Consider the following 6,806-nt stretch of genomic DNA (forward strand, 5'->3'; position numbering starts at 1 on the left):
TTTAAAGATGTTTACTGTCTCTTCTTCTCCCCTTTCCCCTCCCTCTCTCCCTCTCTTCTTCTCTCTTTCTCTCCCTCTCTCCTTCTCTCTCTCACCCTCCTTCTTTCCTTTTCTTCCTCTCCTTTCTCTTTCTCTCCCACTCTCCTTCTCTCTCCTTCTCTCCCTCTTCCTCTCCTCCTCTCTTTCTCTCCCTCCCTCTCTCCTTCTCTCTCTGTCCCTCCCTCTCTCCTTCTCTCTCCTTCTCCATCTCCCTCTCTCCTTCTCTCTCCCCTCCCTCTCTCCTTCTCTCTCCCCCTCCTTCTCTCCTTCTTTCCTTCTCTCCCTCTTCTCTCTTTCTCTCCCTCCCTCCCACTCTCCTTCTCTCTCCTTCTCTCCCTCTCCCTCTCCTTCTCTCTTTCTCTCCCTCTCTCCTTCTCTCTCCCCTCCTTCTCCTTCTCTCTCTCGCCCTCCTTCTCTCCTTCTTTCCTTCTCTTCCGCTCCTCTCTTTCTCTCCCTCTCTCCTTCTCTCTCCTTCTCTCCCTCTCCCTCTCCTTCTCTCTTTCTGTCCCCCTCTCCTTCTCTCTCTGTCCCTCCCTCTCTCTTTCTCTTTCTCCTTCTCCCTCTCCTCTCTCTCTTTCCCACTCTCCTTCTCTCTCCCTCTCCCCCTCTCCCCCTCTCCCTCTCTCCCTCCTTCTCTACCTCCCTCCCTCTTATTTTTATGATACTAATTGGCAATAAATAGCAATTTTGTCCCTCTTTTCCGAGCAACTACTAATAAATATTGAAAGCTTAGTTGGTTTAACTAAAACCCATTTCCCCAAAGGGATCAGAAAGCCAAGTAAAGTTTAACACACTTTGATTCTAGGATGCTATAAGCAGGAAAAAAACTAGTTATTGTCCTGAACATTAAGGAACAGCATAAAGGTGTTTGAAATATTGGCTGGGGTGAACTGAGGCAGACTCGTGTGACTAAAAGGGCACCTTGGGGACTACTAAAGACATTCTCAAGTTTTTTTTAAAAAAGGTCATAGAGTATTGATCCTTGTTTAGCGACTGCCTCATTTGCTGACCATTCACAGTTAGGAGGGTGATGTAAAACTAATGTTCCAACCAAGGCTTCCCCAAAAAGCACGTTGCAGAATCCTGGTCCCGACAAAACCCCTTTTATTATTATTCTAAAATATGAAGTTAAAACTGAGATCGTTGAATGCTTAAATGTTCCTGAAACACAAATGGAAAATGCGAGAAATGGTGCCTGGTCTATCTCAGAGGAAGAGAGGAGTGGGGGAGCTCATTTAAAGAGACAGAGTGCAGGAGGAATGGAAAATCCACCCTTGAGAATTAAAGTTAATTTGGGAAATTTTATAAGCCTAGGACAACATTATTATTTCATCACCGATATCCAGAATCCAAAGGTGCTGAAATATCTTTGTTTGGATTTGCTTATGGAAACATTTGGTAAATTTATCCAACGAATGGCTATTGGACTGAGGAAATTTCGTTGTTGGAGGGACACAGGCTGACGGATGGGAGAATACAAACTAAAATTAGCTAAATCGGATTACTTCAATTTGTAATAGATATAGCTGAATAATGACTGATATGGATAGCAATATATATAATTTGGAACTGGCTGATAGATTGATGAATACAACTGAAAACTAGTTAAACCTAATTGCTTTTTCTTGTAACAGATATAGCTGAATAATAATTGATATTGATAGTAATGTATATAATGTGGAGTTGATATGATAACTAACAACTGGATATGAGAAAACACCTTTAGATTATACATAAAGAGTATTAACTACAATAATAATCACTATTAAAAAACTAAATAAAATTCATACAATCAAATGTTAATCAATACTGGGAAAATGTTATGATATATGATATAATTGAATACTATGGATGCTTAGCTAAAATAGGATATGAGGATTTGATGATAATAGAGGATTTTACAAATCAGTAAATGAATTGTCAGCATGTGTTATGGATTAATTCTTTAGCATAGCTAAGGATGAAGGATGTTTAAATAACCATAGTAATTAAAACTGGAGGTATAATGATGTTGATATGGTAAATATTCGAGTTAAGATATTTGAATTAATATGAATTAACGGAAGAGAAGCACCAAAACATGTTGTAACCAGTTGATATACTTCCTTTTTTTTTCATAATAGACACCTGTGTTTTGTTTTGTTTTCCTGCCATGTCTATTGTCGTTTTTGTCTTTTTTTTTGTATTATTTACTATTTTTTATCTTAATCTTTATTTTCTATTTGTCTTTTTTTCTTTTTTCTTTTTTTTTTCTTTTTTTCCCTTCCCATCGGTGTGGGTAGGTATTGTTCAAGATTATTACTTCTACCAATATTTCTAAATAATAATTACAGTTAAATGAAAATGGAAATATAATAATACTTGAGTTAATATGAGTTATGTTGGTTGACTGTGGAGGAGATGTACCAAAACTTATCTGTAATTGATTGATATATTAAGAAAGATGCTGTACCCGTTTTAAACTAAAATTAAAAAACATTTAATAAAAACAAAAAAACAAAACCCCTTTTATTAAACGAATGTGAATTCCTCTCATTCACATTCAGCAAGGCCTGGCAAACAGTCTTTCAAAGGAGTATTTATGACCACAGACCTCATCTATCTTGGAAAGCTGCCATGTAAATATTTTCCAAACGCAGTGCAGTGCAAGGAAAGACTGGGCACAGAATCTCTGAGATTCACAGACAGATCTTCACACTCCTGAAACGAATCTAATGACCCAACAAAGGAATTGTTTCCTGCAAAAGCCCACTCCCCTTTCACTCCTCTTTTATTTCCTATGGGAGGGGCAATCAACTTCCACCTGTGGCTTTACTCCCAAGTCTACCCTGATTTCTGACTTGTTCTTTTCTTCTGGCAGTTCTGTGCATGTGCACACTGGGAACAGGCTCCAGCTGTTCCTCTGCCTCACTGCTGTCTAGCTCTGTAGGCACCTGATCACTGCCAGACGGCCTCGGCCCTGTCTCTGCCTCCAATGCAGAGCCCTTATCCGAGCCTTCTCCAGCCTCCGGGACTGTTCCATGCTCCTCCCCAACCTCCTCACTGTCCGACCCTGCTGCCAGTTCCACCGGCCACTGGCTGGCCACAACAACTAACCTGTGAACATTGCAGGTCTGTAAAACAAAGGGAAGTTGAAGTGAAATCATATACATATCGAGGCTTGAAAAACCTAAAGCACTGAGGATTCCGTTCCTAATGCAGAAGTGTCAAATTCATTTTCATTGAGGGCTGCATCAGGGTTGTGTTTCACCTCAGGGGAGGGGGAGGGCAGGGGGTCATGGTCAGGGGGCTCAACCAACTCTATATCACTTATGTCGGGGTGCCTGTGGTGGCCTGAGCTCTTTGCCAGTGAAAACGGGCTCCCAAGCTCCCTTTCTGGCTACGGCAGCCCCCTGCAACCCTCTGCCAGCAAAAATGGAGTTCAGGAGGGCTGCACATGACCCTTCCAATCTCCATTTTTGCTTAAAAAAAAGATTTATGAATGTGCAGAAATGGACAGAATGACGGGTTGGCTGAGGGACAAAAGAGAAACGGAACATTATCTTAGCTGGAACCTATGGTATATGTGGGTGACAAGGAGAACAGCAGGGACTTAAAACGGGGAAAGTTAAATATCAGCTGTTAACAATGGGAGATAAAAGTGAACATGGGTATTGTAATAGATCCCTGAACTTTGTAACGAGAAGATGCTGCTTAGAGACTAAACAATGAGGAAGGAAAAGTTGGGCTGTGAATGACTGTCACCGCTGGGGGAGGAGAGGGGGGGTGTTGTATGTTTAAAATTGTACTTGTATTTGTATGTCTTATTCTTAAAAAAATGTATAACCAATAAAGACTATTAAAAAAAATGCAGAGAAGAGCAACAAAGATGATTAGAGGACTGAAGGCTTAAACATACGAAGAACGATTGGAGGAATTGGGCAAACCTAGTCTAGTGAAAAGAAAACCTAGGGATGGGGTTGAGAAAATAGTACTGTTCCAATATCTCAGGGGCTGCCACAAAGATGAGGGAGTCAAGCTATTCTCCAAAGTGCCTGAAGGCAGGACAAGAAGCAATGGATGGAAACCAGGGGTGGGATGCTGTCGGTTTAACAACTGGTTCGGTGAGCATGCTCAGCGCTGAAGCATTTAGAAGCTCAGCTGCTTACCTTCCAAGTCAGCAACAGTAACAGTAAACAATTGGGGGGGGGGGCGGGGAGGGAATCAGCTGTGCCATGCGATTGAGATCAGCTAGGAAGCAGGAAATAAAGGAAAGGATAGGGCAGTTGGGCAGGGCCAGCTGATCGTCGAAGCTACTGGTTTGCCCGAACTGGTTCGAACCGTCTGAGTACCGCCTCTGATGGAAACTAATCAAGGTGAGTAGTATTAGTATTTATTAAACTTGTATGCTGCCCTATTCCCAGGGGAACTCAGGGCAGCGAACAAACACATGGGGAAGGGGCAATACAAAAACGAGCAAGACAAACAGAATACAGAGACAGATTAAAAATACAACAAACGCAGCAATTCAAGTGGGGCCGGGAACTCAACAGCACCAGGCCTGCCGGAACAGCCAGGTCTTGACGGCTATGCGGAAAGCCTGAAGGGTGGTGAGGGTCCGAATCTCCACGGGGAGATCGTTCCAGAGGGCCGAAGCAGCCACAGAAAAGGCCCTCCCCCGGGTGGTCGACAGTCGACACTGGCTAGCTGATGGTATCCGGAGGAGGCCTAATCTGTGGGATCTAATTGGTCGTAGGGAGGTAATTGGCAGGAGAAGCAACCTAGAATTAAGGAGAAATTTCTTGACAATCGATCAGTGGAAGAACTTGCCTCCAGAAGCTGCACGTTTTAAAGAATAGATTGGACTGTCATTGGTCTGAAATGTTGTCGGGTCTTTTCCTTAAGCATGGGATTGGACTAGAAGACCTTCAAGGTCCCAGTTCCAACTTTGTTATTTTGAACTATGGCCTTTGTCTGCAGTGTCTTATTTAAAAGATAAGACTTATATCTCCCCATATTTCCCAGGAGTTTAAAGCAATGTACATTCTATCCCCTCCTCCAATTTCTATCCGCAACAACAACCCTGTGAGAAAGGGTGGATTGAGGAGGAGTGTCTGGTTTGGTACGTGGCAAAGGATTTCTGGAATGTGGATTGCAACTTAAATCCTGGTTGGCTGAGAGGCAATTGAGATTTGTGGACCCATATTCACTGCAAGTTTGATTCCTTACAGGATGACCATGTTGATTAGAGTAGAGTAGAGTAGAGTAGAGTAGAACAGAACAAGACAGGACAGAATAGAATAGAAAAGAATAGACAACAGAGACTAGACTAGACTAAGGTAGGGTAGTGTAGAACAATAGAGAACAGCACAGCACAGCAAAGAACAGAATGGAATAGAATAGGGTAGGGTAGAATAGAATAGAATAGACAACAGAGAACAGAACAAAATAGAGTAGGGTAGGGTAGAACAGACACCAGAAAACACCTACTCTACTCTATTCTACTCTGTTCTGTTCTCTGTTCTATTCTACCCTATCCTGTTCTGTCCAGAACAGAACAGGATAGGGTAGAGTAGAACAGAGAACAGAACAGAGTAGAATAGAATAGAGTAGGGTAGGGTAGAACAGACAACAGAGAACAGGACAGAACAGAACAGGGTAAGGTAGAGAAGAAAAGAGAACAGAATAGAGTAGGGTAGGGTAGGGCAGGGTAGGGCAGGGTAGGGCAGGGTAGGGCAGGGTAGGGTAGGGTAGAACAGACAACAGAGAACAGGACAGAACAGGGTAGGGTAGAGTAGAACAGAGAACAGAGAACAGAGAACAGAGAACAGAGTAGAGTAGAATAGAGTAGAGTAGAGTAGAGTAGAGTAGAGTAGGCTAGGCTAGGCTAGGCTAGAATAGGGTAGAACAGACAACAGAACAGGATAGAATAGAATTCTTTATTGGCCAAGCGTGATTGGACACACAAGAAATTTGTCTCTGATGCATAAGCTCTCAGTGTACATGCAAGGAAAAAAATGATAAATCATAAATCATAAGCTAGAATAACAAATAATAAGATCTAATACTTTATTAGAAATTTTAGAATAATAGAATAACCGAGTTGGAAGGGACCTTGGTGGTCTTCCAACTCCCTGCTCAAGCAGGCAACCCTATACCATTTCAGACAAATGGTTGACCAAACGCAGAGCTGGTTTATTATTTGCTTCCTCCAGAATGGGCTCAGTCGACCCAGTTCTGCTTGGTAGAGAAGAAACCCAAACTTTAAGAAGGATCAAGCAGGCTTCTAACCTTCCTCCCTTTTTAATTTCACACGTGCAATCAAATGATCAATTAGAACTTCGCTCCAGAAAGAGTCAAATCCAAATTGATCTTGTGCTCATTTTTTTTGCAGTAAATCTCTGAACAGCCTTTTGGCACAATTTATCTTGCCTATTAATTCTTACCAAACTTTGCTTCCAACTTCTGATCCTCTTGGGGGGAGCCTCTTTAATTAAAGATTCAAGCTCCGTGGTGTATTAATTACAGTTAGGATCTCCAACCTCTCAAGATCTTCATTCCCCCCCCCCCCCATCCTCCTTTAGTTCAAAGATACTTGAAATGCCATTTATCTCTCACTTTCAGAGAATCTAAGGTTTTATAAAGCAGAAATAGCCAAGATCGGATGGTGCTTACAAAAGACATCTCCCTGGCTAGCTGGGAAAAAAAAAGAGGGGCAGAGAAGACCTCGTAAAGCTATCTGTGTGATCTTCTTTTTTCTCAACTACATCAGGTAAATCCACTCTCTT

Source organism: Thamnophis elegans, chromosome Z, assembly GCF_009769535.1.
Source record: "Thamnophis elegans isolate rThaEle1 chromosome Z, rThaEle1.pri, whole genome shotgun sequence".
Lineage (NCBI taxonomy): Eukaryota > Metazoa > Chordata > Lepidosauria > Squamata > Colubridae > Thamnophis > Thamnophis elegans.